Source organism: Malus sylvestris, chromosome 10, assembly GCF_916048215.2.
Source record: "Malus sylvestris chromosome 10, drMalSylv7.2, whole genome shotgun sequence".
Taxonomy (NCBI): Eukaryota; Viridiplantae; Streptophyta; class Magnoliopsida; order Rosales; family Rosaceae; genus Malus; species Malus sylvestris.
Window position 1 is genome coordinate 4,652,822 of NC_062269.1, and position 24,954 is coordinate 4,677,775.

General features: G+C 38.8%; 1 long non-coding RNA gene across 6 annotated transcripts; it reads right to left on the reverse strand.

Moving 5' to 3' along the window:
* Positions 1-332: 332 nt before the first annotated feature.
* LOC126585059 (uncharacterized) lies at positions 333-21,419 on the reverse strand. Of its 6 annotated transcripts, none has more exons than XR_007610283.1 (8): positions 21,117-21,418; positions 20,730-20,961; positions 20,351-20,637; positions 20,181-20,258; positions 19,861-20,033; positions 19,656-19,698; positions 18,918-18,977; positions 333-439 (listed from the first exon to the last, which is right to left on the reverse strand). It is a non-coding gene; the product is annotated as an uncharacterized LOC126585059 (long non-coding RNA). The 6 variants fall into 6 exon arrangements; XR_007610282.1 differs by lacking the exon at positions 333-439 and adding an exon at positions 17,833-18,293 and having other exon boundaries at positions 20,709-20,961; positions 21,117-21,419; XR_007610284.1 differs by lacking the exon at positions 333-439 and adding an exon at positions 17,834-18,293 and having other exon boundaries at positions 20,822-20,961.
* Between the last annotated feature and the right edge of the window lie 3,535 nt (positions 21,420-24,954).

The window sequence follows — 24,954 nt, forward strand, 5'->3', positions numbered from 1 at the left end:
AATATATAAGTTAAAAAATAATAATTTTTATTTATTTATTTTTATTATGAGAGTCTATTACTATCATTACTGAAATAAATTGGACATGACCTGTTATCCAAAATTCAAACCAAGTAGTGTAGTATTAGTATAAACAAAAAGATAGATTTGTTATAGATATTATATTAAAGTGTGATTGTGTAAATCCTAAATTAGATTTTATACTAGTTATTCTTTCCTATTAGGATTGTATTTTTTGGATGAGAATGATTTTTCCCTCTATTACTATAAATAAAGGCAGTGCGTAGAAGGAATAACACATCTTCACTACAACCCTACAAATACATATCTCTCTTTGCTATTGTTGTTGCACCCCTCTCTCCCTTGTCAGATTAAATGAGCCATAACATGCTATTAGTACGCTCTTACTGCTGCGCTTAGGAATCTGACGTGGAATTTTCTGCATCAAACCAATTCATCATTATCATCACGCAATCAAGTTCTTCCAAAACAATGGTTTTTATCTCAATATTTTTGTAGCCCTGAATGCATGACCCAACTTTACGTTTTATGATATTTAGATTCAACATAAGTTATGTATGCATTATATTCATAATTGTTGAATTATGTGAATTATTATTGCCATGAATTGCATCAAATATCTGTTCATGCATTGAATTATACCTTGATCATGCATGATTAAAATATGTAATTAAGAAAAAAAATTGAAAAAAATTAGGGTTTTTCATGAAACCCTAGTGAGCCTCCGATTTTGAGATGCAATGCACTGGAGCACAGCCTTGAGCTTTGTCTGAGAAGACGACGTCGTTTTGGCTTCAAACCCATAAACCCAGCGTTGCCTGCAGTCGGCCACGACCTCACCGCCGTTTTTCATAGGAAACCACGACCTACCATCATGTTTTGGGACCAACTATCGTCGGTGATGATAAATTTTTCAAAAAATTAGATGAATTTCGTTGAACTTTCAAAGGATTCTTTGAATCCTTATGATTTCTCAAAACCCTAACGTTGAAACCTTGTTTTCCGTCCAAAACTTAGGGTTTTAGTTGAACTTCGTTCATCACCGTTCCATGACCAATCGAGAAAATGCCGCCTGAAATGGTACTAGAGATTTTTTCGGTTTAATACCCGCACCCAGCGCTGCTAGGTGTCCTGGGTTCTCGACACGAGCCCTAGTGGACCTCGAACCCTCTGGCCTATAGCGCACAACACCTTTTTTAGGTTTGCTGGTTGTTTTTGCTGCCTTAACCCAATTTAGCAACCTTTTGAGCTGAGTTGAATCCCCGGCTCGCAAACGACACCAGCCAAGAGGGCTTCGATGTCCCCATGCACCACGTAGCAGTGGATCCCAGCCATCGTGTTGAGGTGTTCTCCCTGCATTGCATCACACTAGATACCAGCCTATGTGTTGGTGCATCTGTATCCGCGTAACATCGAAGTTCACCCCTGTTAGGCCTCCGTGTTTGGACCTGCAATTGCAGCCCACCTTTTGTGCAGTCTGGGCCTGCTTATAGCCAAGTCTGTGCCTCTCTCAGCCCAGATTTGGGCCTGGACTTCACGTCACAAAATTACTCAGCCTACCAGTGGGCTTTGGTCCACTGTTTTGGGCCCCAAGTTTTAAACGCCTATTTTTTTAGGCACCATTGGGTTTATAATTTTTTGCCTAACCTTTTAATTTTGGTCCAAGTCCAAATAATTAATTCAATTATAATCATAGGCATCGAAGACCTATTTGCATATTTTTGTTGCATATTTCTGTCTATATATTTGTGTTTGCATGCAGGAACCTATGAACCTAAAGTTCATAATTCTTTCGAAACACGAAGTTTTCGAAATAGGCCTTGTCTGAAAACCCAAACTTTTTCTCAAAACATCATCCATGAAAACCCTAAGTTTTTAATGTAAATTTAAACCAATAAATGTCTATTAGAACCCGAATGTTCTACTCCTATGTGAATGGATTGATTTGTCTCCATTACACTAACCACATTTTCGTCTATCTATTTTATGACAGGGACATGTCGAATTTGAACAAACTTGACTTCACCGCTTTAGAGGTCTTCAGAAGAAACTACCTCAAGTGGGTCCAAGATGTGAAGCTTCGCCTCACCGTAAAGAATTTGCGCCCATTCATTGAAGCTGAGACAGATAACCCGGTTGGCGAAGCTAAGAAAGCCATTGCCATGATCTTCATCTGAAGATATATTCATGATGCACTGCAAACCAGGTACCTTGCTGAGGAAGATCCAAGACTTTAAATCTGCCCTTCCAAGACTTTAAATATGTGAATGAATTCAATTCTGAAGTTTGTCAAGTCCGATCACTTCTTAAGTTCTTTAACGAGGACTTGATTGAAGATGATCTCCTAGAGAAAACCTATTTGACCTTCTATGCGATCAATATTGTCATGCAGCAACAATACAGAGCTCAGAAGTTCACTAAGTTTTCGAATTTGATCTCTGTTCTTGCTAAAATCAGAATCAGTTGTTGATGAAGAACCATCAAGCTCGACCTATTGGTGGATGGATGTGCCTGAAGCGCATGATAATGAGAATTGATGCCCGAAACACCATTCTAAGTATGGTAGGGGTGGCCAGAAGCCACCTCGTCAAGGTCAACAGAGCCAAGGCCTATCCAAATGAGGAAACATAGCCCAGAAACGTTCTAACGTCGCTCTCAAGGCCTCGAACTTCAAGAATAAGGGTAAAGCATTTGATACCATGGATGCGGATGTGTGCAACCATTGTGGTTCAAATGACCATTGGCCCCGTGTTTACCGTGCTCCCTCAAAAGTTGTAGCTGAATATCATTCTCGTCGTAAGAAGTTTGAATCTAACTTCATGTAAGTGGATGAACCAGATAATACCAAGATCTTTCTGATTTTCAGGAGGCCGATACCCCTATGGACCATTTTTTAGTTGAATTTTAGACCCTTGGGGCCGAATTCCACTAAGTGGTCGAGCCCCCTTTATTCTTTTTTGTTTGTTTAAGTTTGAATAATTATCCTTTATGTTTGCATTACTTGTTGGTGTTTTATTTTATTTTTGGATATTAAGTTGAATTATCGTCCTCAAATACTTAGATGATTTTGAATGGATATATGTTTTTAGAACTTTTATGAATGTGACCAATTCAAATTAATTTTATTTCTAGGCATGACTAGTAGGAAAGTTAGTTGTCTGACAGACAATGCAATCACGCACACCATTTTGCATGAACGCATCTATTTCACTAACTTTATACCTAAGAATGCACATCTGACAACCCTCTCAAGCCCATCCAACTTGATCAAATAATACAGTAAGGCCCGTATAATGTTGTCCAATGGTACTGTAACGACCCGACCCACAACCCAATTGGACCTTGTTTTGTGAGCCACTAAGGCCCACAAGTTGTTCCGTGCCCCCTTTTGTCTCCATCTTTCCTGTCAAACTCTCTTTTTCCCTATCTTTTTCTCTCATTTCTCCCCCCGGGAAGCTCTATCTCTCTTCCTATCTCTCCTCTCATATCTCTGTAACTCTCCATCCCCGATCCCTCACCCACTCGACAACAACCACAAAACCACCCTTCACCCTCTCCATTGCGAGACCCATGAACCCAGGATCAAACAAGGAACCTTTTCCCCTAAGTTCATCTTTTTCCTGTCACTGTGCAACAATTCCCCGAAGAGTTCCGTCGTCTATGGCCAAGGGTAAGTCCCTTGAACCATTTGGTTTGTATTATAGGTTAGATGAGTGTGGCTTGTAAGTGTTAATCGTGTTTTGGGTGTAGGGACCAACTCGGGAAGTCAATTCCCAGTGTCCGGCGAAGGATGCTGTGACTTACAGCCCGTTTTTCGGCCAATTCCGGCCACGACACAACTCCAAACTTGTATGAATCTTTTTTCCTCATTCCAAGCTTCATTTCCATAGTTAGAACATCGAATATGGTGAAGAAATGAGCTCGAACAGAGCTCTAGAACTCCGCCCAGAATTTGGCCAACCCACAGCCTGAAACCGGGTTAACCTGACCCGACTACCTAAGCCCAGATCTAAAACCTGGATCTGGACCAGCCCAACAACTCGGCCCAACTGAACAACCTAACCCAACTCGCAATCTAAAACCCGAATCCGACCTGAAGAATATTTCGTTAAGGAATATTCTTCGAAATATTGTTGTTGACTTTTCGTTGACTTTTACGAAATTTGCCCAGGATTCCTCTTAGGGTAGTTCGACGCCTTGATTCCAAATTCGCGCTCCATTTTTCCAAATTCAATCATCTTAATAGGGTTTTATGAATTGGTCCCTTTATATACTTAGGTGTGTTTGTTAGCGGCGACCCCATCCTCCCTAGTTCGAATAGCTCTTCAGCAACAGGGTATCGGTGAGTGGACCCCTTCTAAAATGCATGATTTTTTATTAGTAGAAATGCATACATGAAAAGCATGATTTTATGATTAAGTTTTATGAAAAGTTATTGATTTATCATTTTTACGCTTTACGAAATATCACGCTTTATCAAATTTACATTATTGAGATATTTATGAATGTGTTTTTATGATATGATGTTTGAGCTATTGAGCTCCGATGAGATATATTTTGGAAAGATTATGTTTATGATTTTCTGTGCTTACTTAGTGGATATTCATTTATATATGCCTTCAGGCGGGTGATGTAGGGCCTTTGGGTGGAAGATTTATATATACCTTTGGCCGAGTGATGTAGGGCTTTCAAGTGGAAGATTTATATATGCCTTCAGGCGGAATAATTATATATGCCTTCGGGCAGGAGATGTAAGGCCTTCGGGCGATTGTGATACCACTACTAAGCACACTTTATATGATATATGTTTTACGAAGGTTTTATGGCATGCTAGGGTTTTCGGAAAACCTATTATTTATTAGCTATATGAGTTTTTCTAAAACCTAGGGGTTAGTACATTTGAAGAGTAAATGTTTTAGTATTACACATATATAAACTTGGTCCACTCATGCTTTGTTTTGCGCCCCCTTCAGGACTTAGAATTGAGGCGTACAATCCCGGCGTCAAGGCACTCCCGCATTGGTATCTTCGAGTCCTCTCGATGTAGGACCCATTACTTTGTTCATACCTTTTTATAATATTCATTCTACATTATTATTGATTAGTTATATGCTCTAAACATGCTCTCACATTTGCATATTCATTGTAATTAAGTTTACGTGTTTTATTTATGTTTGTTCTTTCTTCATATCATTTGCATAATTAAATGACTTTCGTCACACTTGGGTGTCGACCAGGACGTACCTATCCCAGTGTTTGAAGGATATCGAGGTGTCAGGTACAACCTTGACCATTGATGAGGCACTTTATTCTCCACATTCCGGAAGAACGTTGTTGAGCTTTAAAAACATTCGAGATAATAATTATCACACAGAAACCTATGTAGAAAATAGAGTTGAATTTATGTGCATCACTTCCTACGAATATAGCCAGAAGCATATTCTAAAGAAAATGAAGCGTATCTTAAGTGGTCTGTCTACTACAACCATACACCTTATAGAGAGCCATTATGTGGCCCACGCTACCTCAGGGACTACGCACGAAATTACACTTTGGCATGATTGTTTGGGACATCATGGACGAACAACGATGCTCTGTATCCTCAAATCCCCTCATGGGCATCCACTAACCCGAAGTTTAGGATCGATTCAAAAGATTGCATGTGAAACCTACTCCATAGGAAAGCTTATGTTAAGCCTTCTTATGACAAGATTTGTTCGAATCCTCTACTTTTTTACAAATGATTTAGGGGGACATTTATGGACCGATTCAACCTCCATACGGACAATTTAGATATTTCATGGTATTGGTTAATGCTTTTACACGTTGGTCACACATGTGCTTGTTGTCCACAAGAAACGCTACCTTCTCCAAACTATTGGCTCAGGTTATCAAGCTCAAGGCTCACCACCTTGATAATCTGATTAAATATATTCGATTGGATAATGATGGAGAATTCCCATTGAAAACCTTCGATGACTATTGCATGTCGGTTGGGATTGAAGTTGAACACCCAGTACCCCATGTTCACACCCAGAACGGTTTGGCAGAGTCATTCATTAAGCGCTTACAAATGATTGCTCGATCATTGGTCATACATACCAAGCTCTCAATTGCTACTTAGGGCCATGCAATATTGCATGCAACAATGTTGGTTCGCCTTAGGCCCGTCACTACCTATAGCGCCCTTCAGTTCTTTACTAAATACTAACCCCACATCGTATCTGTGCGTGTTTTGTTGTGCAGTCTATGTGCCGATTACGCCGTCCTTAAGTACAAAAATGGGTCATCATAGAAGGGTGAGAATTTATGTTGGTTATGATTCTCTTTCTATTATTCGTTACTTAAAACCTTTGACAGGCGATCTCTTTACAATTTTTATAAGACAATCTTCCCGTCTTTAGGGAGAGATAAGAACACCCTCGTTCTTGGATAACGACGCAAATTATCTTGGACGACTCCATGCACCGCTCAGTCTGAAATTGCAATGCAACGCATATTTAGATCATTAGAGCGTAGCTCATAGCATGCCAGATGTTTTCACAAATTTAGTGAGAGTGACAAGATCACACATACCAACTGGAAATGTGCCAGAAAAATGGATCTACAAAATGTATGGCGGACTTCCTTCGTAGAGGCATAGGACGCCACTTGGCCGATCCACATACATTGGCAGCTAGCCAATCCTCTATCCCTACTCACAAACGTGGGAGACCTTTTAGTAAAAAAGATTCACAACCCCAGGAGAGAAAACCCAGACACAGGCTGTTGAGTCTACTGTGAATCCGACCATTGACTACTCATTCCATCTAACTCATAAGGAAATTCTAGATTACAGAAACGTCCTCCTGAAAATCGCGAGATTTCATTCCATTATACTAGCTTGGATTATGTTTGGTGTCATGTTTTTATGTTTTGAAGTAATATTTATGTAAAAATGTGGTATGCAGTGGCAAAGCTACTAAGGCGCAGAGGGAGGCGGTCGTCCCTCATCTCATCGAAAAATAAGCCAGAAGTATTGGTTTGTTGTGTTATCGCCCTTCTGGTTTGGTCGGAAAACCTGCAATTCCATAAGGAGTCCATGCTACTGCGCAACGCAGGCTCTTTTTCTTTTTCTTTTTTTTTTTCAAAATTGTCAGGCCAAAGAATGAATGAATGGAATCTGCATTTTGCAGCTTCTGGAATGGTGCTATTGGTTCAGTTCTAACAAAGAAGAAAAGAGAGGAAGAAGAAAGATTTTCTCTCTCCCATCCTACCCCACATGCCCCTTCAAATCACCAATTTGTTTTGTTTTTTATAACTATTGTCCAATGCATTTGTAGTTAGGTGTGATGAATTATTTTGAGATTTTTTTTATTTTTAATTATTGGCCAATTAATTTGCTCACTTTTCTAAGGTTTTTAAGCCATGTGTTTGAAACCACTATGTATCTTAAATTTACTGTAAAACCATACGAGCTTTAAAAAATATTTCCTAAAGTTTACGAACTCGTAATTATTTCAATTTTAATCTCTTACCATCAAATTCAACAAAGTAATAAAGAAAATTTATATTTTTATACATTATGTCCTATAATCAATATCTTTAGATACTATATACTATATAATAAATAGGCACTTATTCATAAAATATATAATAAATTTATTTAAATCCATCCCGCCACCTAGATCATCGCCTAAGCTAAGCCATGTGCGCTGCCCGACTAGCACTTAGCATCCTTTAGAACTTTGCTTACTACTACTTCTAGGCGAATTGTCACGGGCCCACTGCGTCTCAATGTGCCCCAAAAGCTGGATCACCAAAGTCACTTGTAGCGCAAGGGCACTGCTTAACTCTGCAACCTACCAGGATAAGTGTTGATCGTCATTTGGGATAGAACAGATGGGCATCTCCGTGGGTGGTGTTGATCGCCAATGAACTTTTGACTCTTTGATGTGTGAACTTGAAGAAAAAAAAAGGCACGAGGACTCTCTTTTGTTGTTTTTGAAGGTACTTGTAGTTGAATATCTCTGGGCTCCAAAATATTGTGACGGTGGTCGTGATAGCAGAAATCCGCCATCTTTCAGTCATTACAAATTTGTACTATGAAACAATAAACACCTTTGATCAATGCCAAAACCTCACGCACCCACGGGGTTGATAGGGCAGGTGTTGGCCAATGGATCTTTGATGCTTAAGTCAATATCTTTGCAAAAAGAGTGGCGGGCCATATGGTTAGGATTTTGCCATACTCATAGCTACATCCGATTGGCCAAGGTATATCATCCATTAAATAAATGAGGAAATAATACTCTCAATATATTAATTAGGAGATAAGATCTTAGGATAATGATGGAAGCATACATGATTGATTGGGATACAGATTCCTTAATTGATAGAGTTGATATTCAATTGGGAATGTATTAAATATATGATTTAGTGATTAATCTTATCTTTAATGCCATTGAATTCTGGATTGCCATGGGCAGGGAAGCTTTGAGCAGTTATAGTCGACTACTTATACCTACAAGGATGTTGAGCTGAGTGAGAACATTTGTGTGCCTTGCCAACTTAATGAGGGTCTTTTTGTCTTTTTAGAGAAAAATTCCACATGTCGTCTTTTGAATCTTTAGGATTATTTTTTGTTCCAAAAATGCACCCACACCTGCTGGTTTGCATGTAGAAAAAAAAACAGTAGATGTAGAAATCCCAAGCTGCATAGGTGAGCAGAAAGTTGTTTCCTAATTTGATATCAATCTTCCACTTTGACTTGGAGATGGAATTTTCTACGAAAGGGAAATCAATTTGCCACCAAAACCATTTTAAGTCTACCTTAATTAAAAGGTTAAATAAATTTGAGAGCAATTTTATCCTAACAAGGAAGAGAGAAAAGGCTAAGGGATATTGTAAACTCCCCCTAGTTTTCTTTTTCGCTTGCCCTTGCGAAGAGCTGATCGATGTCGTTCTTCTTTTCTGCGCTGCAACAAGGTAATAAAAGATTAATTTTATTTCTTCTTTATTTTTCTGAAGCCTCAAGGCTTGATGGAATGACTTGGCGAGTGCCGAGGCGATGAGAAAATGTAGTTGGCAACCACGGGCTGCTGCAAGGAGGTCACGGCTTGGCTGGGAGCCAAGGGGCTAGTGCAGCGTGGCTTGTTGGCAAGGGCAATAAGATGGCTCGACTCAGGTATATAAGATTAGCGGGTTGGGGCTTGGAGTTGGGCGAGCTGCAAGGCTCAAGCCTTTTAGGCTTTTGGATCTGGCATGGGCCATGTTGGTTAGTAATAGCGCAGGGAGAAAATGAGGTTCATCTGGACCTTGCGCTATCTGAAATGAGGATAAGGGCACTGCGGACCAGCTGCTGGAGGAAGAAGAAGTTAGTGCGAACCTTCTAATGCCTTGGGGTCGTGGGCCAATGTGTTGGGCTACTGCCTAATGCACTGCTTCGCGCATATTCTTTATTTATTTCTCTTCCAAGTAGCCTCCCGAATGTATTTTTATATCTTCCTTGCAGGATTTCTTAGATGTCTTTCTCTAATCGCAAAAGTGATGACCATCATTCGCCCTTGTATTGTCATTATGTGCATTCTAGAAAAGTGGGCTACTTCCAGACTACTCACGACAGATCAATTTCGAGGAGTTATTTTGGGATTTTCTTGAGACATACAAGCATGCAATTCCATCTGAAGTTCGCATGAAGCGGGTGAAGGATGAGAGCGGCCATGAACCATGCAGTGAGGCTGCCAAAGTAAGGAAAATAGCCATCAAATTCCATCTGTATTACTTGGTGCTGGGATTTACTTTTCTTATGTCGTGCCTTTTCTAAGAGGTGATCTACTCTATGAGGTGTGGGTCTGCTTAGTGTTCCCTCAATGCAGTTCGCATAAGGGTGAGATTCTCAAACTTGAGAAGGTTCTTTGATTTGGGCTTAACCGTCAAAGAGTTTTGGTACTCCTTTGAGATTAAGCTATAAGGATGGCTTGGGGCAGCTGAGGTCTCGCCATAAGTTGTTCGATTCTTTGAGAAAAAGTGACATGAGGGACACCTTGAAGATCAATAGAGAGTGGGAATCCAACTCCTCGCCTAAGCTGCACGTTCTGACTTAATTTATTGATGGTAAGTGAACTCTTCATTCATTTTTTGTCTGCTTGGAATTCTTATTAAGCTGCTCTTGACTTCAAGTTTATTAATCGTCATCCTTACTTTGTGCAGATTCAAAATTTAGTTCAACTTCAAGGACTACGCCGGATATGAAGAAAGTGTATGTCGCCCTGGGCATTATAGTTGAGTATCGTGAAAGGCTTTGGCTACTCAGTCCTCTTCCTTGACAAAAAGGTGGAATGCCTTCGAGGAAAGAGAATAAGTGAATCATGAAAGAGGTGTTCGCTTGTCCGATCACTATTATAGAGCATGCTACCAGTAAAGGTGGAAAGAATAGATCTTTATCACCTGCTCGAGAGTCGTTAGTTGAGAAGAAGCCGAAAACTTCTTCTACTCCTCTTAGGGGCTCATCTGCTGCTGATAAGCTTGTCACTGATTTGACTTCTCCAAAGAGAAAGAAGAAAACTATTGAGTCTGAGCTTGTGAAACCCGCTACTCCAAAGGTGGCCACAACCATTGTTGAGAAGAACACCCAACATAAGAGTTCTATGGTGCCTCCTGCAATTAGGTATGTGTCAAGACGTCCATCCGGAGTTAAGTCTAGTTTGGCTTCCGAAAGACCTACCCCTATGAAAAACATAAATGTGCATTATGCTGCTAAGGTGGCGCATATGCATGCTTCTCCTTCTACTGCTGTGTTTGATTTGCCTACTGAAAAGAAGGAAACTACTTTCATTGGCCGTTGTGAGAAATTTACCAAGCTTGTTTTATAAGAGTTACTTGAGAATTGTACATTGCTAAAAGCTGGCCTACTTGAAGACCTTGATGCTTGTGCCAAGTTTGTTGACATAGTTTGGTAGATAGTTCGCTTAGATTCCCTTTCGAAACGTCTTACTAGCTTGAGAAGGGTTTCTTTGCTTGTTACTATGTATAAAACTTTGATCATGGTTGCTGAGTCCACATGTCTTGATCAGGATGCTACTAGGGCTGCTAAGGGGATCGATGTGGCAATCATAGCTTAAGTTCATTCGGCTACCTAAATTGAAAAGTTGAGTTTGAGCTCACTGTAATAACGAATACTGACTATTATACCAAAACGAACGGTGAGAGGATCCAATGTCTCTGTCCCCATTTTTTGTGCTGGAAGTAATTCGCCAAAAAGTTGATGACTTAAAGATTAGGCTCGTTGTGTCTTAAGGGCTACTGGAGGCTGCACATAAATATTTTGGCCTCAACCTACTAAAGATCCATGACCTTGAAAGTGTAAACTCGAAACTTCGATCTTCTAGCTTCTCCAAGGGCCAGGAATTTGTCTCAATGTATAACAAAGTAACTCTTCTCTAGAAGGTTGCCAGTAAGCTTGAGTCCAATGAAGTGGAGTTGCAAGACGCCATTTCTATTAGTGAGAACCTGAAAAGAGAGCAGGGTGAACTGCAGAGTGCCCACATTGGTCTTGTTGAAAAGAATGATCAGCTGAGGAGTGAGAGGGTCAGTAATTAAGTTGCACTTGCTCTAGTAACACAATCTACACACTTGAATTCTCTTGCGCACTACTTGAGTCTAAAAGCATTCAATAATTTGACAGTCAAAGAGCCTTTGGCTAGCAGCCCCACCCCGGCCTTAGGCTTTGTGATACCCCGTCCTAAATTTGTCGTTTTTTTTTATCGAACATATGAAATTACCAAATTACCCTTGAGGCATGAACATTGACTTTCGTTAACCACTTCGTCGTAACACGTTTGACTAATTTTCTTAGTTTATTCTTATCGTACTCATCTCCACGAACGTATAGGCGCGAACGAATTCGAATTAACGAAGATTTTACGTTTCGAAACGTCGAACATTTTCGGATATTTCACGTTTCGTCCCTTGTGACCTTAATTTTTTAGCCATTAGGACCCACTTTAGATTCTTGTCCCCTTATCCCTTCCCCCCCCCCCCCCCCCCGGTGCACTCTATCTCTTTTCCCTCTATTATTTTCTAACATTTTCCCTCTCCCTCTAATTTGTGAGTCATTGGGACCCACTATGGAAAGTTACTTTTTCAAAAGCAAAAGTATCTCATATCATCTCTTCTCCTTTTTCTTCTCTTTATCCTTCATGATGCCTGTAAGATAGGGAGAATGAGAACAATCAGCCGGAACTCGAAATCAAACTTCTGATCTGGGACTGATTGCTTGGAGCTCTAATTGCTTACCTTATCTGTCACCTCTTTCGGCAGACCTCCTAGCTCGGCGACTTGGGGGACTCCTACTGCATGGTTTGTATCGCGCTTGATCAAGCCAGAAACTACAAGTAAGCTTCAAGTGAAATTGATACATTACCTTGTGCATCTCCACCGGTTAAAGATACCACCCCTGGATGGAGGAAGAGTACTTCTAGAGAAGATGTCACATCTATCTATAAGACAAATAAGGCAAGTAAAGACGATACCACACTTCAGTACTTAGAAGTTTCGTGATTACTTAGCGGCTTGGATCTTACAAGTCCCCAACCGAGGAGCTTCCCTCACTTGGGAACTTAGGGGAGCACTATTTGTACCATACTTGACCATTCCCGAAACTACTGAGCACCGGTCAACGTTATACTAACCACTTTTTCAAAGTGCTTTGACAAAGTTAAAATGCGTGAATCTTGCAGCTCCCACTACATTACTATGATCGAGAAGGGTAAATGAACAACGTTACCACTCGTTGTTGCAACAATTCCTATATATGTCGACCTTCATCCTCCACAGCCAGGCAGACCTACAAATAAAAAAAATGCTCAACTTTTCTTCACATCTGAGAGGGCACTCTCAGCAGTCTCTCTCGAAATACTCAGCTTATTTTCCCCCCGATAATACCTCTGCAAACAAGCCACACTAGAGCAAGAGTATCTCATATCATCATAGTTAAAAGCAAGAGTATCCCATATCATGCTTTTTCCCTGTCTTTTCCTTTGGTCTTGTTCTTACCTGCAAGACAATGAGAAAGAAAGCAATCAGTCGGAACTTGAAACCAAACTTCCGATCTCGAACTGATTGCCCAAAACCTTTGCCTGGTTGCTCACCTAGAATTACTCTCGAGTACTCATCCTCAACTGTTGTCAAGGTCACGAATCCTTTCGGCAAATACTTCAGAATAGTTGATACAATATTGGCTATTTACACTGAAGCTGTCAAGCTTGGATGAGTCCTTGAGAAGTAGTGCTCTAAATGACCATTCAAATGCAAAGGTTGCGCACCACTTCTGCAATGCAAAAGATTGAAGCAGAAGGTTCAACAATGAGCTAGAACATATCACTATAGCACAACGCCCTCCCTGCATAATTGCATAATCTAGACGGAGAAGTCTAAGTCAAATCCAAGCTCGGCATCGCTGCCCTATCCGAAGAGCTCAAGAAACTTCAACAACCTTTCGCTAGCAATGTCGCCAAAGAGCAAAGCATCACCATACCACATCCATTACTTTGTCAACAGAAAAAGTATCACATATCATCAAGATCGAACAAATTCTTGATTTGATGGACTTGTTTTGACCCTCAAATTCTTAAGTCGGCCTTTTACTCTAGAGGAAACTAGAAAACCATTCAACCCAGTTCAAGAATAAGCCTGTGGAAAGTTACTTCTTCAAAAGCAAAAGTATCTCATATCATCTCTTCTCCTTTTTCTTCTCTTTATCCTTCATGCTGCCTGCAAGATAGGGAGAATGAGAACAATCAGCCGGAACTCGAAATCAAACTTCTGATCTGGGACTGATTACTTGGAGCTCTGATTGCTTATCTTGTCTATCACTTCTTTCGGCAAACCTCCTAGCTCGGCGACTTGGGGGACTCTTACTACATGGTTTGTATCGCGCTTGACCAAGCCTGAAACTATAAATAAGCTTCAAGTGAAATTGATACATTACCTTGTGCATCTCCACCGGTTAAAGATACCACCCCTGGATGGAGGAAGAGTATTTCTAGAGAAGATACCACATCTACCTGTGAGACAGATAAAGCAAGTGAAGACGATACCACACTTCGGTACTTAGAAGTTTCGTGATTACTCAGCGGCTTGGATCTTGCAAATCCCTAACCGAGGAGCTTCCCTCACTCGAGAACTTAGGAGAGCACTGTTTGTACCACACTTGACCAATCCCGAAACTACTGAGCACCAGTCAACATTATACTGTCAAGAACCTAGAAGAGTTTCCCTTCAACCAGGAGGCTAATCACAGTGCGACACATGTCGACATCAGAAGCCAATCACAGCGCGACACGTGTAAACATCAGAAGCCAATCACAACACGACACGTGTCAATGTCAGAACAAAGCTAGAAACTCTTCTATAAAATGAGATCATTCTCCCACAATATTTCCTAATGTCATTTGTACTAAATCATTCACTTATACTCACTAAAGGAGAGCTTGAACCTATGTACTTGTGTAAACCCTTCACAATTAATGAGAACTCCTCTACTCCGTGGACGTAGCCAATCTGAGTGAACCACGTACATCTTGTGTTTGCTTCCTTATCTCTATCCATTTACATACCTATCCATACTAGTGACCGGAGCAATCTAGCGAAAGTCACAAACTTAAAACTTTCTGTTGTACCAAAGTCATCATTGATTTTGTGCATCAACAATATATATATGTGTGTGTGCCTTTGGGAAAGTTATATATATATATGCCTTCGGGCGGGTGATGTAGGGTTTTTGGGCGGAAGATTTATATATGCCTTCGGGCGGGCGATGTAGTGCCTTTGAGCGATTATGATATCACTACTAAGCACACTATATATGATATATGTTTTACGAAGATTTTTATGGCATGCTAGGGTTTTCGGAAAACCTATTACTTATTAGCTATATGAGTTTTTCTAAAACATGAGGGTTAGTACGTTTGAAGAGTAATTGTTTTAGTATTATTTATATATAAAGTTGTCCACTCATCTTTTATTTTGCGCCCCCTTCAGAACTTAGGAACGAGGCATACGACCTAAGCTACGAAGCATTCCCATATCAGTGAATTCATGTCCTCATCTCTGCGTAAGACACCTATTGTAATAGCACTTTATATTATTCATTCAGCTTGTATTTTGAATTAGTAGTATGCTCTGAACATGTCATGCATTATCACTTTTAAATTGTTGGCAGTTGAATATTATTTTTTCGTTAAGGTTTGTACTTGAAAATTATATTGCATAGTTACAAGCAAAATTTATATGCATGTTTTACATGTTCTGGACATATGCATTCATGAAATGGCTTGAGTCACCCTAGGGTGTCGGCCAGCAAGTGACCATCCAGTTGTCCTTCAGACACTGGGATCGGGGCGTGTCAAGCTTGCTCATGGTTGTTTACTATTTTGTAGGTTGCTTGAGTTTGTGCACAACCACCACTCACAATGGTGCGTGAATTTGGTTCCAACCAGGGCCGGTCTAGAGATTTTTGAGGCCCAGGGCGACGTAAAAAAAAATGCCCTAATTTTATGTAAGAAAATTATTTATTTTCACACATAAGATATCGAAAAAAATTATACTTAGAAAAATACTTCAAACTCAATAATTTAGAAACACAGAAAGACTAATTTATTTTGTATTGAGAGAGGGAAACAAAAAAACTTCGGGCTTACAAGTAGATAGATGATGAGTTTTGTTTTCCATTTGAACTTTGAATGTGTTTTTGAATAAATCGTGAGGTGTTTTTTTCTTATTTACTAACCTTGTCAATATGGGACTAAAAAATAATGATGTTTTCGAGTCTTTAATTGATATGTATTATTAATGAATGACACTAAATTAAACATTTTGATGACACGTCATATAATTTGCAAATTTGGTCTACGTATTATTCTTTGTTGAAGATTAGACTTGAATTAAAACGAATATTTAAAAATAACAACCCACATAGCTACTAGATAGTAACTAAAAATAAATTACCAACCAAACAAAAATTTGTAAAAATTGAAAAGAATAAACATGCACATAGCATTTCGAACTTAGGACCTCTTGTTAATTTTAAACAACAAAAATCATTGTTTCTAATTAAACTTCTTGATCCTTTAACCAAATTTTCTAAATTTATACTCTTATAAAAAGAAATTTGTAAAGAAAAGGAAAGTAAATAAGCACATATGGTGTTTTGAACCCAAAACCTCCTTATTATTTTCAAATGACAAACCACCACTTCTAGTTAAATTTCTGTGTCTTTGAATCAAATTTTATAAATTTATACTCTTATAAAAATATATATAAATATACCGTCCTAATAATTTTGGTGCCCCTAATTTTTTTGGGCCCTGGACGGTCACCCCTCCTGCACTGGGCCTGGGCCGGCCCTGGTTCCAACACCGACTTCCAGATTAATTTTGACACAAGGCCAGTTGGAAACAAAAGCAAAAACGCCCAAGATATCCAAGCCTTTAAGTATATATTTAAGAAGTTTTGGGAAGTTAATTTTGACGCACTGTGACCCGGACATCCAAGCTAACACCAAAATTGAGGCATGTTCAGTGGCGGAGCCAGAAATTCAGATTAGAAGGGACCTTTAGACCATATGAAAGAAATTAGACAAAAATATAGCCATATAACTGATGAGATAAAATTAAACGGTTTTTTTGGTAAAGGTATGGAAAATTTTATTCGATCAAGAGTATAGATCTTTAAAGGGTAAATTACAGTTTACACCTTGGATGCTATTACAACATCATACAACATCTTTAAAACATTTCAATCTCATACACTACTTATTATTTTATTTCAATATCATGGTTCTGTTATTTTGGCGTGTAAATTATAAGGCTCACATGCATCTTATCATCCAACCATGCACCATGTGGCCATTAAGTTAAAAAATGTATGACAAGGAAAATGATTTTCAATATGCTTCCTTCTTAATATTTTTCTTAAAAAAAAATAAAAACAAATCTGTGCCTTCTGAAACATAGTACCCAGAAAAAAAAAATAGATAGGGTTTTGTCTGCAAGTCGCTTCTCCGTTCCCGAGCTCCGAAGATGCCAAGTCTTTCATGATCAACAAGAAGCCGAGGAAATTGGTATTCCGTTTGTAGTTTAATTGTATTTGAAGTATTGGGTTGGACCAATTTTTGGATAAAAAGGTGAACCAATCAAATTGGTAACGGAGTGTCCACGACTCCTGCTTCTACCACAACCGCCAGATCCCAAGGATCGCCAAACTTACCGACTTGTGGTGGTCTGGAACCGCGCACACCATCGCCATCACATACCATCCGTACAAGCTGAGGGCACTACCGGTCAGAAACGTCATCAAGGCAGTGAAGACGATGGACATCAGACCCTCTGTCACCCAAAGAATACCCAGTTTCGTCGACCGCCGGAGATCTCAGGAAAGTGAATATTTGGATTTGGATTTGGATTTGGCGGCAGAAAGATGATGGGTTTTGGGTTGGTTTGGGAAGATTTTTGCAGAGAGGAATTTAGATTTGGATTTGGATTTGCTGGTTTTGTTTCAAGCCAGGTGCGTGGAATTGTAGGGATTTACAATGTTTGGTCTATGGCGAGGAAGGGATGAAGGGTGCAGGGATGGAGGAAGGTGCGTGGAGAGGGAGGGACGAAAGGTGCAAGGAAGGAGGGTGGGAGGGAGGCGGGGGATGAAGATCATAGGGTGTGTGGCCCACTATTTTTCTTTCTTAGAATTATGCTATAAATATGGCCCGCGCGTTGCTACAGGGTTAGTAACCGTATAAAAAAAATTCAAAGCTATAAGAGGTTGTTAAAGAAGGTTAATGTTATTTACATTGAAAGATATTTGAGTTTTTTTAAAGAATTTTTACATGAAGAGCAAAATTTGGATGAATGAAGCTCTTGGAATCCTTTGAACCACTCTATGAATAGCATGACATGTGAGTGATTGATAGTGTAACAAAAATTAGTAAAAGAGAGTAACAGTATTATATATGAAACTATATTATTGGAACCACTTTATGAAAAGTTGTAGTGCTATGGTTATAGTTTCAAAACCATTAAAAGAATGCAAGAGAATATATACACAGAAAAGTAAAAACTATTAAGTTTGAAAGATATGAACAATTCACCATGCAGAAAATGTGGAGAGTGATTGAGAAAATAGAGCACTAAATTAACTGTTTTTCCTTTCCTTCCCTTCGCTCGCTGCGTAAACAGTAGAGTAGCTCTAGTTTTTTCAATTTTTTCACGCCATTCTTCATGCCAAGTCAAGATCAACAACTAAATTTATAACATTCATGTTAATAATAAAAAGGTCGTACCCAGTGCACAAGGCTTCCACTTCATTATACATGCATATTATTTTCTTAGTTCATATACGAATTTAACATTATCTCTTTCAAAACCAGCAACCAAAATCACTTCTCAAAGAGATTATAAATAGACGAGTGGAAGCTTACCCAAAGTCAATTTCGAGTAGTAGTGTTGTGCTACTCTCCCCATTTTCTTATTTTTGGCCCCAACAATCTCTGCAGTTAAATGTAGAGTTGGGTTCAATTGGTCTTTCAAAATATCCAGACAAATTGCTCCATTCTGACTGCTAATATTAGGGTGCATGCCTTCAACATATGAGACAATTGTACATGAAGTGCTAATAACCTTCATAAAATGGCTAGTTACATTTCTTCACAACTTGAGTGTTCTCTAAAATAAATGATGGATGAGGTTATAGTTTATCACTTTCACATTTACATTTTCCCACTATTTAAGTGTTATATTTAAACTCCAAACAATGCATAGGTTATCATGCAGTTACATCATTATATTAAAATTCACATCCAATAAGAGTATAAATACACCTAATTGTTAATATCTTGAGAGAGAGAGAGGGAGAGAGAGAGATACCTGGCAATGGGTCGACTTGCAATGAACTAAAGAACTCAACTTTTTCTTATGATTACATCACTGCCTTCAAGAAATACATCAATCAGTAAAATCAGAAGTGACAACACAAAAGAAAATCCCTAGTAAAGTTCTCATTAGCAGTGAAATTATTAGTATTGCACTAAAATATTTAGTGATAAGGAGATAATGATTTAAACAATATTATCTCAATCATCGTTCTGATAAAGAGAATATGTTACTTGTCTAAAACTACCAATCAGGATCACGACTCAAAACTAACTGTTAAAACCTTTCATAATAGTAAATTATTGTTCTTTCTTAAGATTCCAAATAATTGGATACACAATCCTTTTATAGTTTTATATATGGATACTTGACCCTCATCAGTCTTATATATTCCCCTTGTGGCAATGAGACTTTTCTATGAGCGCATTAGACAGAAGGGCAAGCTTCGAGTATTCAAAAGTTTTTCAATTTCTCAATTTGCTCTAGGCCTCATGATATGCCAATAACAGTTAAAGATGAATGAACAAAATAAAAAAGATGGGTTACAACCAAAGGAAAACTGAAATAGAGAACAAAAAAAGAAAACCATAAATGGAACCCAAACGCAAAGAGAGTGAGAGTGTTAAACCCAAAATCTTAACCCAATCTCATTTGCATACCATTTGACCATATTAAGAAAAAAAATGAAATTTGCACCCCCATTTGACCATATTAAGGATAGAGGGCACTCACATCGTCGCAGTCGTACTCTTCTTTGTTATGCTTTTCTTCAAAACTGCCATAAAAAAACCCATAAAGTATAAAAATTTAGAGACAAAAAAGAAAGGTTCAAAATTTCCATTAGAAACACAGAATGTACAGAGGGAAACCAAATCAAATTATTCCCAACTTCATCAAAACAACCAAGAAGTATAATACAGCAAGGTTAATTTCTCACTTTCTTTAATCAAAATGAATTCTACTTCTTCCCATCTATTTGTTCTTCGTTTTTAGGGGCTTTTGTGTGCCGCTTTTGAAGCCCTTTATGCTCAAGGTAAATAATTTCGGTTTTTTCCTTTGAGCTTTTTCTCCAACAAAAACAAAATTCCAAAATACGAAGAGCAACGTGTTCTGAAACGAAAAAACAGAAGCAAATCATACACCCAAAATTACAACCGATCATTTTATATTTTCTAGATAAATCACATTCCCTATCATCATGTATGATAAATAATCAAAGTTATACCATCCCAATTCCACATAAGACAGTACACAAACCTTCAGAGAGATGTCAGCAGATAGTCAAAAGCTAGGTTTCGTGTTGCGGCAACGACTCATGCTGCTGTTCATAGATCACTGCAAAAGAACACAAAGTTCTATATTGCTACACTACATGTATTGAATCAATTCCAAAAGGGTATTTATAGTAAAAAAGAAGCTCTATATACCTTTTCTTGAAATGTCAGCCCCATACTTCTTGGCTTATACATTAACAGTAGCTATAGCCAGTAAAAATAGAAAATCAACTTTTTACCTACATCATCACAGAATGGCAGCCACGAATCTTCCACTGCCTATAAATTCCACAGCTGCCTTACCCCTTGCCTCACACTGCATTGCTTGAAAAAAAAGAATCACTACAGTCGTTCCAGACTTGCAGTAATAATATTATCATTCCCCCTCCAGCTATAGAGCTTTGTGTGTTTGTTCTTTGGAACCAAGAAAATGGCCTCATCTGCAAGTGAAAAACGATTAATGTTATCCAAGATTGCAGCCAATAAAAAACATAGTGAGAACTCGCCGTACTTCGACGGATGAAAGGCTTACGATCAAAACCCCTTTCACCCAACTAAAAATCCTGAGGGTGTAATTGAGATGATTGAAAGGGTGTATCTTTTTGTTCCTTTATCGGCAACAACCTTCTGCGAGTGAGATATATCGAGAAAATGGACAAAAGGTTGAGAGGATTCTGGACCAATGGGAAGAGTTTTCATCCAGATGACCAACATAAACACCCAAACAAAAATTCATCAACTTTTTGCTTCTAGTTCCGTAATTCCTATTTGAGTTCGAATTCACCAAAAAAAAAACAAAACAAAACAAAAAAAAAAAAAATTTACCAGATCAAAAAAAATGAAATATAGAATGAATTAGAAGCTTTTGGTAGATAGATTGCCTCAATAGTGAAAACTTTCATAGAAATTGAAGCTTTACCGGCACATCGGCAGCATAACTTGAACATCTCAAGGTTTTCGGGTTTTGGTATTCTAGGGATTTTGCGTGAAGTCAATCGTGAAATTGGGATTCGAGTGAAGTCGGTCGTGAAATTGATTTGAGTCAGATATTTTTTTTTCGAATCGAAGTGGTGCATGAAGGAAGAGGTGGAGGAAATGGTAGAGTGATTCGATTCGAATCGGTACAGGAAATGGCTGAGTGTTTTCCAGAACCAAATGGAAAGCAATGAGATTTTCCATTCCCTCCCATTCCACGATGACAACACGTGTATACCGAAGCAAAAGGAGCGCTGATGACATACGCGTGGACTGAAAGGATAAGATGGTAAAAAAAATTCAAAACACAAAGGAACTGGAATCCACCGATGACTGGCATGTGCTATTAGAAGGGCATAACTGTCCTTTCACTGTAGAAAGGCTGAGACAAAAAAATTGGAGAGTTTCGCCATTTCACTGTTATAAAACAGCTAAACTTAAGTTTGGGTTTTAGTATATATAAATTTTTGGGTAAAATATAAAAAACTACCTCAATTATTGATGTCACGACATTTTCATACCTCATCTTTTAAAATTGACAATGTCATACCTCATCTTTAAAATTTGGTCCAATGTTATACTTTCCGTTACTTGGCCGTTTACTTTTCAGTTAAATGCTGACGTGGCTTGATTCGGAGCCCACTTTCTATTAAAAAAATCATTAAAATATTATTAAAAGCTAAAAAAAATTATTTAATATTTTTTAAATATTAAAATAATAAATAAAAGTAAAAAAAAAATTAAAAAAAAACAACCCTTAGTTCGTCCCTCCCCCTCCCCCCTCCTCTCTCTTCTCCCCATCTTCATCTTCTTCCCCCCATCTATAACCCCCAACAAAAAACAAAAACAAAAAAAAAATATTCCAATTTGTCTTCCCCCGCACCCACCCTCAGTTTGTCTTCCCCCCTCCTCCCACCCTTTCCCCACCCCCACCCCCACCCCTTTCTTCTCCCTTCTGCAACCCAGAAAAAAAAAAAAAAAAAAAAACCCAGATCCCGTCGGCTTGAAGATGGGTGCGCGAAGAAGGTGCAGGATGGGTGCAGAAGAGGATGTGGAGAATGGATGAGGTGGAGGATGGGTGCCGGCGAGTCGTCCTCACCGTCGGGATCTCTGGTTCTCACATTGCCCTCCGACGAAGGCAGCCCAGGAAGAGGAAACCCCATACAAACCACTCGTTGTCTACATCGATATCGCACTCTGTTTCCGCTGATTCGCTAAAAGCGGACGACATTGACGACGCTCACATACATTTATCGTCTAGGTCCGACTCAGAATTCGAGTTTGACTCATCGTCGGGTCACATTAACATCAAGGACAGCTTGGAGTAAGAGGTACGCTCTTCTTCTTCCTATCGTTACCCTCCGAATTCATATGTGTATTATATGAGGAGGACGGAGACGCCGATGCAGACGGTGTTTTATGAAGAGCCGGAGAGATATCCGACCCAAAATGGTCCTTATCCAGATCCCTATCTGCGTTATTCAGGTTTTCAGTCGTATGGCGGTGGTGGGTTTTTGGGGTACCCGATGGGGTCATCGGTGAATAGTGAGAATCCCTACAATTGACGGCAACCAAGCCCACCACCACATGCCGATCGTCCACCCTACATCGCCTTCGCCTCCAAGGGTCTCGACTTGGGATTTCTTGAATGTGTTTGATACATTTGATAATAGTGGTTACCCAGGTTACTATCCGAAGGCTAGATACGGGTACGGGTCCACGACGAGCAGTCTGAACTCGAAAGAGGTGAGGGAGAGAGAGGGGATTCCCGATTTGGAGGATGAGACAACTGGGTTGGTTTGGGGTTTTTTGTTTTTTTTCCTTCTTCTTCCTCTTCTTCTTCCTCTTTCTTCTTCTTTCTTCTTCTTTCTGGGTTGCAGGGAAGGGGGCGCGAACTGGGTTGGGTTGCATTTTTTTTTTCCCTTTTCTTCTTCTTCTTCTTCTAGGTGGAGGTGGGGGTGGGGGTGGGGGTGGGGGTGGGGGGGGGGGGAGTTAATGGGTTTTCAAATTTTTATTTTTTTTTTTGGTTGAAGATTAAGCAGGGAAGAAGAAGAAGATGAAGATGGGGGGAGAGAGAGGGGGAAGGGACGAACGGAAGGAATTTTTTTTTTTACTTTTCTTTATTATTTTAAAAATATTAAATAATTTTTTTTATATTTGAATAATTTTTAATAAAAAATGGGTCCCGAATCAAGCCACGTCAGCATTTAACTGAAAAATAAACGGCCAAGTAATGGGTTTTCAAATTTTTTTTTTTTTTTTTTTGGTTGAAGATTAAGCAGGGAAGAAGAAGAAGATGAAGATGGGGGGAGAGAGAGGGGGAAGGGACGAACAGAAGGAATTTTTTTTTTTTTTACTTTTCTTTATTATTTTAAAAAATATTAAATAATTTTTTTTATATTTGAATAATTTTTAATAAAAAATGGGTCTCGAATCAAGCCACGTCAGCATTTAACTGAAAAATAAACGGCCAAGTAACGGAAGGTATAACCTTGGACCAAATTCTTAAGATGAGGTATGACATTGTCAATTTTAAAAGATGAGGTATGAAAGTGTCATGACACCAATAGTTAAGATAGTTTTTTGTACTTTACCCTAAATTTTTTTTTTTTCTTTCCTACAGTTACATTTCAAAAAGAAAAAATATATATTTTGTCCTATGTGGAATATTACTACTGCCACGTCAGCTAAAGAGTGGGACCTGTAATTGCCACATCACCACTTAACAGTTAAACTAATAGAAAAGTTAACGGATGTATGACATTAAAATAAAATAATAAGTAATGTATGAAATTAAAATATTTTAAAGATGTTGTATGAGATTGCAATAGTACCCAAACATGAGAGTGTAAATTGTAATTTACCCATCTTTAAAATATATGTAAAATTTAGGGAAGAGGATCATCTCCTGAGCTCAAGATGGGGATCCTCCTGATCACGAAATCCGGACCGTTCAAATTTAATCCAACGGCTCCAAAAAAAAGGGACCTTCTAAAAGTTATAATAATTGCAACTGTTGGATTAAATTTGATCGGTCCGGATTTCGTGGTCAGGAGGATCCCCATCCTGAGCTCAAGAGACGATCCTCTTCCAAAATTTAGTACTGAAATAATTATATCTAAAAACAGAACTTGTTAAAAGCTTTAATAAATAAGTTAACATTAGATTCAAACAAAAAATTAAAATCATGGCTCAAAAGATTGTTTCATATCAACCAGCCAAGAAAAGGGTTCGTTTTTCTAAGGTTTTTTTGTTTTTTGGTTCAAAAAGAGATGAAGTACGTTAACCCAGCAAGTTCGAACCTATGACTTGCAGAAACATCAAAACGTCCAGGATGAATGAGCTATATGCTTTGTTGATTTAAAACTAGCAGATAATGAATATAAATCATTTCTGGATGGACCCGTGCCCACCTTAGCCTCCATTTGGCTCAGCCGCTAGGCATGTTTGCTGACACCTGGACAGATAGTGAGACCGATTACATGCAGTGTCAGAGCATAGTTAAAACTAAAGTCTAAAACTAAATTAACTAAGAGTGAGATTGGCAGCGTGGGAATAAACCCTTGTTACAACAATGCATGCAATGTCAAAGCATAGTTAACATTGCAGTAGAAAAGAGAACATTCTCATCCTGGGTAGGATGGATATTATACAACTAATAGGAGGTAGAATTCCTACATTATTGTACCCAAATGTCAGAATCACCAATGATCCCTCGTCATCACAAAATCTAACTACTAAGTCCTAGAGAGGTGCAAATCAAAATGTTTGAATGGGCAAAA